The following is an 11,250-nucleotide window of genomic DNA, read 5'->3' on the forward strand; positions in this document are numbered from 1 at the left end:
ACTCCCCAAGGCAAGTCTGTCATTGCATAATATTCTATTGTTGGGGAAGAATATAGTGCTTGCAGGCAAGAGATCTTCAAATTTTTTTTCGATCATGATTCTTCATTGGGTGAATTTCTTTGTCAATCACAACTGATCACAGAACCCTGTCCAGGATAGATTACTAAAACATTTCACGTTTTGGAAATACGTATCCACGTTAACAAGAAGTTCATGTAATATCATGAACAACAAGCAATAGCTTCCAAAAGGCCATGCTTAATTTCTATACTTTTTATTCTGCATAATGTTGAAAGTATGTCAATAAAATTATTTGGCTCGTTTTTAACACAAACCTCGGGGTTAAGGTGGCAACTGGACTAAAATCACTTACACAATTAGCAAATATCTTGCAAAATTGTTCATCCTTTTAGCACTATGAATTATGAACGATCAAAAAGAATCCTTCAAATGTGTTCCTGCAGCAAATGATCTAAGTAGAGTGTTGTCTTTCCTCGAAATAAAGAAAACTGTTACCTCTGCAATAGGAAGGGAGAGAGAGAAAGGAAGGGAATGCTTATTGGAAACACACTTTTATCAACTCTGCATGATATTCATTTACGCCAATACTCACGTTTTGACCGAAAGGCACGTGTTCTATGGGAACGTGACCAAACGTGTCCAGTTAAAGCGGAGCTCTTCTGTTTTTGGCGCGAATACAGTATACTGTTTTAACCTGATGCACCTGCGCGCGGTAACTAAGAGCTTTATAACTTGGTAGCCGAATCTGGCGACAGTTGCACACGTCCAGGGTCCACCCATTCCAGGCCCAAAACATGTGTCCGTTTTTGTTCACATTATCACCGGCTGATGATAATTGGTCAAGCCATTAACACATCTTGCCAACTCTTCCCATTGTTAATTGTTCGTAATTAGAGAAGCCAGAATTCAGACAGTATTTCGGCGAGCTTTCTCGTGTCTTCACTTCCGGTGAGACAGCCAAGGCGATAATGGTCGTCTGCAAATTGCCGACCTCTTTGAACCATTGCCACATCAATTAACATCTGATAATAAGGTGTGATGGTTTGTCACCAAGGGAAGCGTTCCCAAATGCGACGCGATGTACCAATTTGATCAAGTTTTCCTAGCTAAGGCTGAAGGTCTGTTTCTTGTTTTACTTTTGCAGCTTCTTTTAGACCGTAACTATTTCAGAATTATTACAGAAATTATTGAGTTACAACGTTTCATTCTTTCCCTTTCTTATATTTTTCAGATGTGGACCACTGTCCCGATCACAATCTGTGTAGCTACCTGGACTGGTCAAAAGACGTCAAGTCATCAAGCGTTGTCCGAACTCGGCTGTTCTTTTAGACTCCAGCTCTCTCTTCTTGCCACAAGTTGTGACCCATGGATTAAAAGATTATGACGACGAGAGCTAGATAATGTCTAAAATTTATTTTATCTTTTTTACTTTAATTTATCCATCCTTCATCTGTGCATACATCGGCTCCAGCCGGAAGGGAATGATGTGCTCTACCTATTTCTTGATTGTCGATTTCTCTGTCAGGTCCTGACGCTCTGACGAAATCAGAGTATCGGAACGAATAATGACAAACATATAAGATTTTGATAATGTATTTGATTTTAAAGATAGTGTTGTTATATTGAAAAGTTGTGTCATCCTTTCTTCTTCTTCTTCTTTTTTTGACCTAAGAAGCAATGGAAAGGCGCTCGTGGCATTCATTCCATCTGTCCATAGTCAAACTGTTTGACGCAGCAAGTAAAAACAGAGGAAAACGATTCATTTTTAATCTATCTATTACACCCCTAGTTTGTAAGGTACAGGCAATGATCGTTTGTTCCCAAATCCTTTGACTATCGCACATGCGCATGATCATGTAACAATCCCTCTGCGGGAAGTTACCGTTGTTTCACATTAGGAAACCCTGAAGTCAAATAGCGATACATCTCTGAATCCTATATCATAATCCATTGTTTTCTGTCTTAAAGGCGACGTGGAGAAAAAAGAAGAAGATAGAAATAGAAGGGTGTACTTTCACAGTTGATTGCCCCCTCCCCCTCTCCCTTAAATAAGGTTTAATCACGCGATTCCTTAGTTCCATGATCATGACCGTGGTCTTCTTTCTATACTTACTGGTCATTAATGCTGTGTCGAGGATTTTCGACTGTTAGCAATGACACAACTGGCGTGCCGAGCTCTACTGAGTGCTTATCCAATCACTCCACAAGTGCACCCTTTTAAGACCAGCTCACCTTAAAATGCGTTTGTCACTGCACTTTATCTGACCGCGGCCCACTCGCGTCTGAAGTGCCCCTGGCTCAGGGAGCCCACGATGTGTCCCCGTGATTCGGCTCGACGCCCACTCGGATCCCGCCAAGGAATCCTTTGACTACAGCATTGGTGATTTCTCGTACAGATGACCTTTTCTCCCCGAGCCGAAACCAGCGTCCCATATCAAACCCAACATCGTAACTAAAGCTGACCAGGTGACATTTATATATACATGGACACACGGTTTTAGGAGACATTGGAAGAATCGCAAGTAGGCCGCCCCATCTCCCAAGCAACCAAGCAGTAAACATCGAAGAGCGCAAAAACCTGGAGATGAATGAAATGCAGTATATAGAGCAGGAACTGGTATTGTAGTGACGTCTTTGCAAAACCGGAATATTATACTTTTCTTCTTTTGACACAACATGTTTGTGCGGATGATTGGAAAAATGTTAGCCGCCATCGATGACTATATGTATTGGTTGTCAGGTCTACTCAGCTATTTCCAGCCAGCAGCGTCTCACAGGTTAATAAGTAGTTTGCATTTCTGTTCATGACAGTATGAGTGCCACCTTCCTAGCCGGAAGAAATATAGCCTACTTATTACAGCACCCACAGTTCTTTTACTGAACGGAACTCCGGAGGGTCTATAACAGACAACACTCTGTTGCATTGTCCCCTTTAATCAATCATGGCTTAGCTTCCACACGTTCATATTCAAAATTTGCAAGATGGACGTAGGAGAACGAAGCAAAATCATTGGATTAAAGTTTAACTTTGATTATCATTATAGCAGGTACTTACACTGCATGCATTCTGGATTTTAATCTTTTACATCGTGGTTTTAGAAGCGCGAGGCGTTTTATTTTGTTTCTACTTAAATTTGCATCAATATAGGATTTACAAAATATTCTTGAGGTCAATTGCAAGGAACTTCTGTTAAATACTTTCTCATTATTCCTAGGCTGTGGCGCTTAAAGATAAAGCTTAACTGCTAAGCCTTAAGGAACGTTGATGGGTTAATCTGTCAATGCAAAACGTGACACGTGCTCTCCGTGCACGCCCCTCCATTCGGCAGGTAAGATGACATCATATATGACCTTTGCCAAGAAGGGACGCAGCTCAGTTACCTGTTGGATACTCGAGTCGAGAATATTGTCACGTGACGGAAGTCCAGTTAGACAAAATCAATTCGCTTCACCTTTTTGCCTTATCAGTGCTATGGAGGGAGAGGGAGAGCGAAAGGGGAGGAGGGAAAAAGAGAAGGTCTCTATTTATAATCATACCGTTTTGGGACGTGGCTGATAAGTCCGTCTTTTCCCAGGTGATTCTCATATCAATTTTTTTCGGAGAGGCGTTGCATCCGGCACTACGTCAAGTTTAATACCACCTAGCTGTTTATTGAGGTTTCAAGAAAACAGAAAATGCACCCGAGTCAGAGGGCAATATCACACCGGTTCGACTAATTACTTTATGATGATACATGTGAGTGGTTGAGCTCAACTTCCGAACGTTTTGACTGGTGATTTTATGCCAGCGTAATTACCACTCAAATTGTCCCCATAGTCTTTCGTATTTCTTATAGTAGATACTAGCCGTTCAAATTCGAATTGCAAATCTCACTAGGCTACCCATTTTAGATTAATCAAACTAAATTTGCAATGATTTACCATGGCAATCTTAAAGTTGAAGTGACGGTTTCTAAAAATGTTGGAAATGTTCTGTTTCTTTTCATATATTTTATAGTGCGAGTATTCTCTTTCCTTGACTTTCCTCTTAACCAAAGTAAACTTTGATTAGTAATTACGCATGCTTGAGGAAAGGAACAAAACGCGTTAATTCGCCAGAAAGTGTAAGCTTATACTAGGACCTAATCACAGCGTACAAAACGCCTCAAGCGAATTTTGGTCATCTGTTGGAGCGAAATTGTTATGAGTGAAGGTAACTTCACTGATAACGTGAATAATGACCAATGTAAAGTTTATCACTGTGGCGTGGTTTTAGTAGAAGTGTGATAAAAAACTGATGCCCGCAGCAGTTTGACACTAATCAGCAAAAACTTCATTTTTCTTTATTTGATTCAAACGGAATTATGCAAGAACTGGAAACTATGATACCAGGAAAGAGCGATTTAACTTGCATGTCGTTTTCGGACGTATTCATAGTTCGCCAGGTATGATGAAGAACATTCGAGCGTCATACTTATCACAGCAGGTAAATATGGTTCTACAGATTTTTTTTGTTCTAGGGGTACTGCCTTTCCTCGTCTTGTGCAACTCGAGCTAGCGAATGTCATCAGTTACCATATTTGACTGAATTTAACGGGAATGTGTAGAATAGAATATTGCCCAGGTTAGTCGAATCAATTCGAACAAAAACGATGGCAACGAAAGGCAGGCCAGGGCCATTACATTTCTGGTATAGTTCAGAAAATATATCTGGACACAGCAAACGACAGCGACAGTATGTGCATAATAATTCGTGCATTATATTCTCGTGGCAAATGGGACAGAGAAAGAGTGGATGTTACAGTTAAAATCAAATTTTAATGCGCCGATAATATGATCGTAATATCGAAATTGTGAATATGCGGAACTTTAAAATGCCTAAAATGCTGGAAGGCTATCGTAAGCTCTGCTTTAGTTGAGCCTGCTGTTCTCCGTCGTTAATTCTATTTTCCAATCGCATTAGGGTTAGAGAAGACATTCTCTCCTGTATGATAATTTACCAGAATAGAATAGTCGACCCGATGCGACACTCAAATAGAACACTTCCCGCGTGATCGCGGAGATAAGTACGGGAAAATCCTCGGGGATGCAAGCGCTCCGAGAAGAGAGTCGTGCATATAATTCAGAGACGGTTTGGTTCGAATTGAGCTGGCTTTGATGATGGAGCTTTGCAGACAGTTGTGGTAGGAAATCCTTTCGTGGGAGGAGAAGTTGAATAACATGTTTCCGCTTCCATGGCTACATAGGAAAATCTGGCTGGTGGTGGCCAAATAGTATTGACATAGCTATACTTAAACATTTTGCCTTCAAAAGAGAGAGAGAGAGAGAAAGAGACAGAGGAAAAAAAAAACAACCTCATCTGCAATGTCTGAAACATGTAGTATTGATAAGTATCGGAAGTGGTATTTACCACTTTAATCAGCACACAATGCACTTGCCGGATTGTTCCTGTTTTGTACGACACTTCATCATTTCACCATAGCTATGACAGCAAGTTAGGTAATACCTCTTTTCATCCTTTTGATCCTTAACGCACTTCCGTGTGAAATCGGATTCAGTTATCACCATCGACTTGTAAAGAAATCGCAAAAATATCAACAATAATTCAGTATCGCTGTGTGCCACTGGTTTCAAGTAATATGCTGTGTACACTTAATGGTAGGTTTCACTTATACATTGATCTTCTCATCGCCTGCATGTGCAGTCGTGTCCCGACGATGTTAAGTTCTCAGACTTCAAAATACTATTCGGATGTTGATATCCAAAATTAGGCCTGTAAAGTCTGAAAGAGTTTGTGACAGCTCTGATAAAGTGAGAAAGAGTCCATGTATGTGTACAGAACACTGGTGTTTGATGTTTAACTGTCGAAACTGGCAAAAGCTTGCTTACATGGTACCCTGCTGCTAACAATGAAAACAACATGATCTTTTCTCTCTCCCACATCTTTTTATTTGTTTATTTATTTGTTTATTTATTTATTTATTCGTTTATTTGTTCATTTATTTATTTATTCGTTTATCTGTTTACTTATTTATTCATTCATTTACTTAATTATTTGTTTCTTTATTTATCTATCTATGTTCTAGAGAGAGAAGAAGAGAGAGAAAGAGCAGGTGATTTTTTTTTCAGTGCTTTACCCTAGAAAACCCTTTCTATTTCTGCTCGAACTCCTAAATTAAGAAATTAAATGAGAACATGCATGGGGATACAATTCGTATGCATTTATAAACGCGTAATATACTTAATCATGCAATGTGACTGCGCGAAATATGAAAATGTTGCGACTGCCCATGCACGAGCCACCACAAGAGTGTCTAACCTTGGCCGCCATCCAAGGCAGATGGCGGAAACCAGCGATTAAGCCCGACCCAATTTCGGGAAACGACTTTTCTGGGATAATGCTGAGAATAACCTAGCCTATCTTTCCCCTTCAAACACTCCCAAGCAAATGCATTTGATGTGCATTTCAAAGGCTTTTTGCTTTCTTTCTTTCTTTTTCTTTTTAATGTGAAACTCGTATACGAGCAACCATATCTTATAGCCTTTTCGGGGTTAGTGATGCAGATGCATCTGCCACAGCGCCATCACAGGCAACTAGGGGTCAGGCGTCAATCTGGGGCCAGAGAACGTTGCACTGCGCATGTGCGACTTTGATATTATCCGGCGTGAATAAGCCTGTGGCACTGCTCTCAATACACATCAGTTGCCTGTGGTCATGTTATCCAATCGCAAATGAATATGCCTCGGGCTCTATTAATATAGAAATCCGACATAATATTCGTCGCTGAATTCATTGTTGTAATCATTATCATTGTTACTTATTATCGTTATCATTAATAGCTGTGATTGTAGTACTATGAGTAGGACCCGATGTTGTCTTTTGCTGTCATTATCACCACTAATGTGGTTACATTTGTTTTTTTGCCATTTTGTTGTAGAAAAGGGAAGAACAAAAAACGTTTTGCATGCCCCTCGTGATTGTGGAACAGTGCACCGCTGCGTAACGAGTTTTCCGAATCATCTTGCTGATGGTGTAGGCAGTATTACGATCAGTGCATGTTTGTTTTGGTTTTTTTTTTATTCCGCTCTAGTAGATATTTACGACTGCTGTAATGTGTATACAACTATCGAACTTGATCGACTTCACTGTGATGGTCAAAATCCATGGTCAAGAAATGGAAGTCTTGAATACTGCCGGCAGGGTGACAGGTCGTGAAAGAATTGTTTCGATGTCCGGATCATGACTTTGACGCGTGACTTGACTTGATATGGAATCCGATTCATTTATACCCTATGCAGCTTTTATAGCAGGTAATCGCTGCTTAGTGGAATATAGCGATGATACGTATGTTACGGTCTTAAGGTGATACGTATCTTTGACATCTGTAGGGCCTGCTTTTCTTCCGATAGGACAGTATGACGTTTATGGCCAAGCAAAGAATGATGCTAATGATTTTTTTTTTGTTTTTTTTTTTTGTCAGCTGGGGGAAAATAAATAGTTTGTTTAATTGTTTGTTTGTTTGTTTGTTTGTTTGTTTGTTTGTTTGTTTGTTTGTTTTTGTTTGTTTGTTGTCAGTCAAAATGTTTGTAAAATATTGTAATGGACGGAGTAGTCTGTGTATTACAGGAATTAGTATGTCATTGAGATACTTATTATACGATTAGTATTGTTTTCGTTTTTATGTAGGACATTGCTTAGGTTTACGTCAGATTATTAATATCATCACTTTCATCATGTATTCAATGAAAACGCTTGTTACACAGGAGTGTATTTCCTTCATTATGTAACCATACGGTATATGATACTAATATTGAGTCTGTTATGAAATTTTCGCTGCACTATCCCATGCTTTTACTCGAAACGCACAAGACTCTTCAGACATCCTAAATGAATCTTCCCTTTTCACAAGCTCTGGAAAGAAACGTGCGTTATGATTAAAATATTTCTGGTGTGTTTTGCTTGACTTTTTTTGAATTGGATATGTTTTTTCCACTTGAACTGATGTGTATATTAAGCAATATTTCGACCAGGTTTCTGTGATCAATGTTTGCTTGTTCCTTAATATAACTTAATATGTAAATAATATATTGGTTACAGAATCAACTGTGCCTTCTTTTCCAGTAACATGTAATTATATCTTTTTCGTATGAGTGTATAATTGTCTTACTATGAAATGACGTACATAACAATAGCTTTAATGTAGCAGTGTTGTTTGCAATATTACTGATCTTAAATAACTGGTTGTATCATCCTGCTGTAAATTATACCGTAAAAAAATAAATGATCTTGAAAACCAAACAAAATATGTTGGCATCTTCCAAAGAATGTTGGTCTCTGTGTCTTGTCCAATAATGCTTCCCAATATCATATATCTAATGCAAGCAAAGGGACTCTGATCAGAAAGACACACACACACACACACACACACACACACAACACAACACACCAACACACATCCATATATATAATCATCAAAATAATGAGGAAAGAAAATAACATTCCATGCCGACGGGATCCCACTCTCTTTGCTAATTTTTCATTGTTATGAATATTCATAGTCCATTGACACATTGAGTTCTGTTGGATCACATTGCACACTATAATCTGTTGGAGGTAACAGTTAGCCATATACAAATGAAAATCCGGATACCCTGTGGGACTGCACTGCGCTAAATTATCACGTTGATGTAAATGAAATAAATGAAAAGAAATGAAATGAAGTGAAGTGAAATGTTACGCGGCTTGAAGTAAAAGTGCACTGTACGCTTAAACTTAATTAAAGAGTAAAGAATTAAAATCACACACATAAAAAGAAGTTATTCCACATTTTACTTCTTTTAGATAATATCTATAATAATACCCCCTAAAAAAGCTATGAAACTTGGAAATCTCGAATGTTTCTGCGAAATATTGATGACGTTGATCCCATATAATCATGTTAGACAAAAGAATTCCGTCATCTCCTTTACAGCTCTCCCGTTGATGGGTATACTCTTAAATACAAGTTTAAAAAGCCAACAACAACAAAGTATGATATTTTTCGACAAATATGGTTATGTCCTTTTGCCATTGAACAGTAATCATTTCTAAACCGCTACAGCTCTTGAAAATTTGAAATGAAGGATATGATTTCATTTGAATTTTTAAAGAAATTTTTTTCAGATATTCCATATCTTTCCATGAATATGAAGCTACAGTGAAAAAGCTACAGAAATCACAACTATTCAAAATAGTTCATTGCTATATATACAACACCGTGCATATTGTTCTCTTATTTACAAAAAAAGAAATGAGCACAGTTGATATTCTTCGGCTCTTTCATATATCAAAGATATAGATACATAGACATTCTATATGATAAGAATCCGTGCGGGTAATAAACTACGTAGTTGAGCTTATAGATACTTTGCTATTGCCGTAAAGTATTTTTTTTTCACATTTCCAGCAGCTAGCTCAGCTGTAACCAAATAACACACTGTACTTGCATAAATCAAATATCATGGTACATGTACTCGCTTATCGTCAACACTCTTCGTGCATATATAGGTAGCAACTTTAGACTCTGCCTGTAGCGCAGATATGATTATGAACAACAAAAATCGTGAGGATACTTTTGACCTATACAGTCCCTAATTTGTACAGCTGCTATCAGATTAAACGTTAGGAGGTAAAGATAGACTAAATGTAAATTTGATTGAGATTCTTATCATCCATTAAAAGTTATTTGATATTACTGAAACGGTCTCTTCCAATTTCTGACGGCAACATTATTCTCAACGCATTTAAGAAAAATAAAATCCGGCACAATCCGCTACAAAATTTTGAAGCGGTATTGCACAAGCCGAGCTAGGCAACATTTACAGTCATGACATACTCCTGAGATGGTGGTAATGGCTTCATGTAAAACCAGTTATTACTTTGATATACGTGACTCCTAAAGTAGAAAAAAAATAGAGGGCGCCTATTTGTTTCGTGAGCTAATTGTCATGCAGACTGCAAGTAAAATAATAATAAATAATGATAAAATAAAGAAAATAAACAACGACCATCATCTTTACTTTTCTTTACAAAGGATAGGTTCGTAAGTAAAGCACGATACTCTCCAAGACAGCGCACTGCCATAGCCCCGCTACAGTCCTGTAGGTACCCTTTCATAATATTACAAGCATGCCATGAGTGACGTAGCGGATAAAGAATCTCGTCTATTAGAAAGATGTAGGCATCAGGTTCCTTTTGAAGTCGGGAATCTTCTGTATAGGGAACTTCAGCTGTACCTTTCTTTCCACATTCTTTTGAAACAAAACTTGGCAGCTTAGTTTCGATAAGCTCCATAATCTTAATCGTCCATGATAATTATAGATAAAAGCATATTCTTGGTGTGAATCGAATATAAAATTCTCAAGTAAAGACTATTACCGGCATCCTTGAGTAGGCCTATACGGTGTTTCATTGAATGAATTAGGGATGGATATTACAGATGTAGTATAACTGTCTTGATGACAATAATTAAGGCCTTTTCTGACGATGTAATGAATAATACTGAAACTATTGATCGCGAAGTACATTGAGGAAACAAAATGATTCCATAATAACAGTTGACATCTATTCCTATAACCTTAATCTAAAATCCGTCATGACATAACTCCAAAGTCAAATTTTCTCGCATCTCTTGAAGTTGGCTTAGGTCATGTGTGAATTGCAAATAAGCAAAAGTGATTCAGGTAGACATATTGCACTATTGCACTCGTCTTTCATTCCAAGCTCCTTGACATGATTCTACGTCAAACAATAATAGCGAGTTCTTCACTGCCCTAAAATATATTTCAAGGTTGAATAAACCCACCATATGGTAAAGTCCAGTCTAGTAATGGAAAATTTGACTTAATAAATTCTCTATTATATCAAAGAATTTGACTTTATACTTCCTGCCCCAGTTAGCATCTTCAGTATTAACACTGGTCTTACAAAGGAACCTACATGTGCCTGCCATTACTATCACCTCATCATTGTCATGTACCCATTTATATATATATATATATATATATATATATATATATATATATATATATATATATATGTATATATATGTTACATCTGGGTCGAGAAGGACACCGTGGGTAAAAACGTCTCGTCCAATAATTCATCAATGTTCGATTTGAAGTGGAGGATGATTTACACTGGTTAGAGGCAAAACGGCTCCGTACAGATATTTCTAAGATTTTGGTGACTCTAGTAAAATATTGGTTTGG

This window comes from Diadema antillarum, unplaced genomic scaffold, assembly GCF_040938485.1.
Source record: "Diadema antillarum isolate AM-2024a unplaced genomic scaffold, OU_Dant_1.0 seq00000379_RagTag, whole genome shotgun sequence".
NCBI lineage: Eukaryota > Metazoa > Echinodermata > Echinoidea > Diadematoida > Diadematidae > Diadema > Diadema antillarum.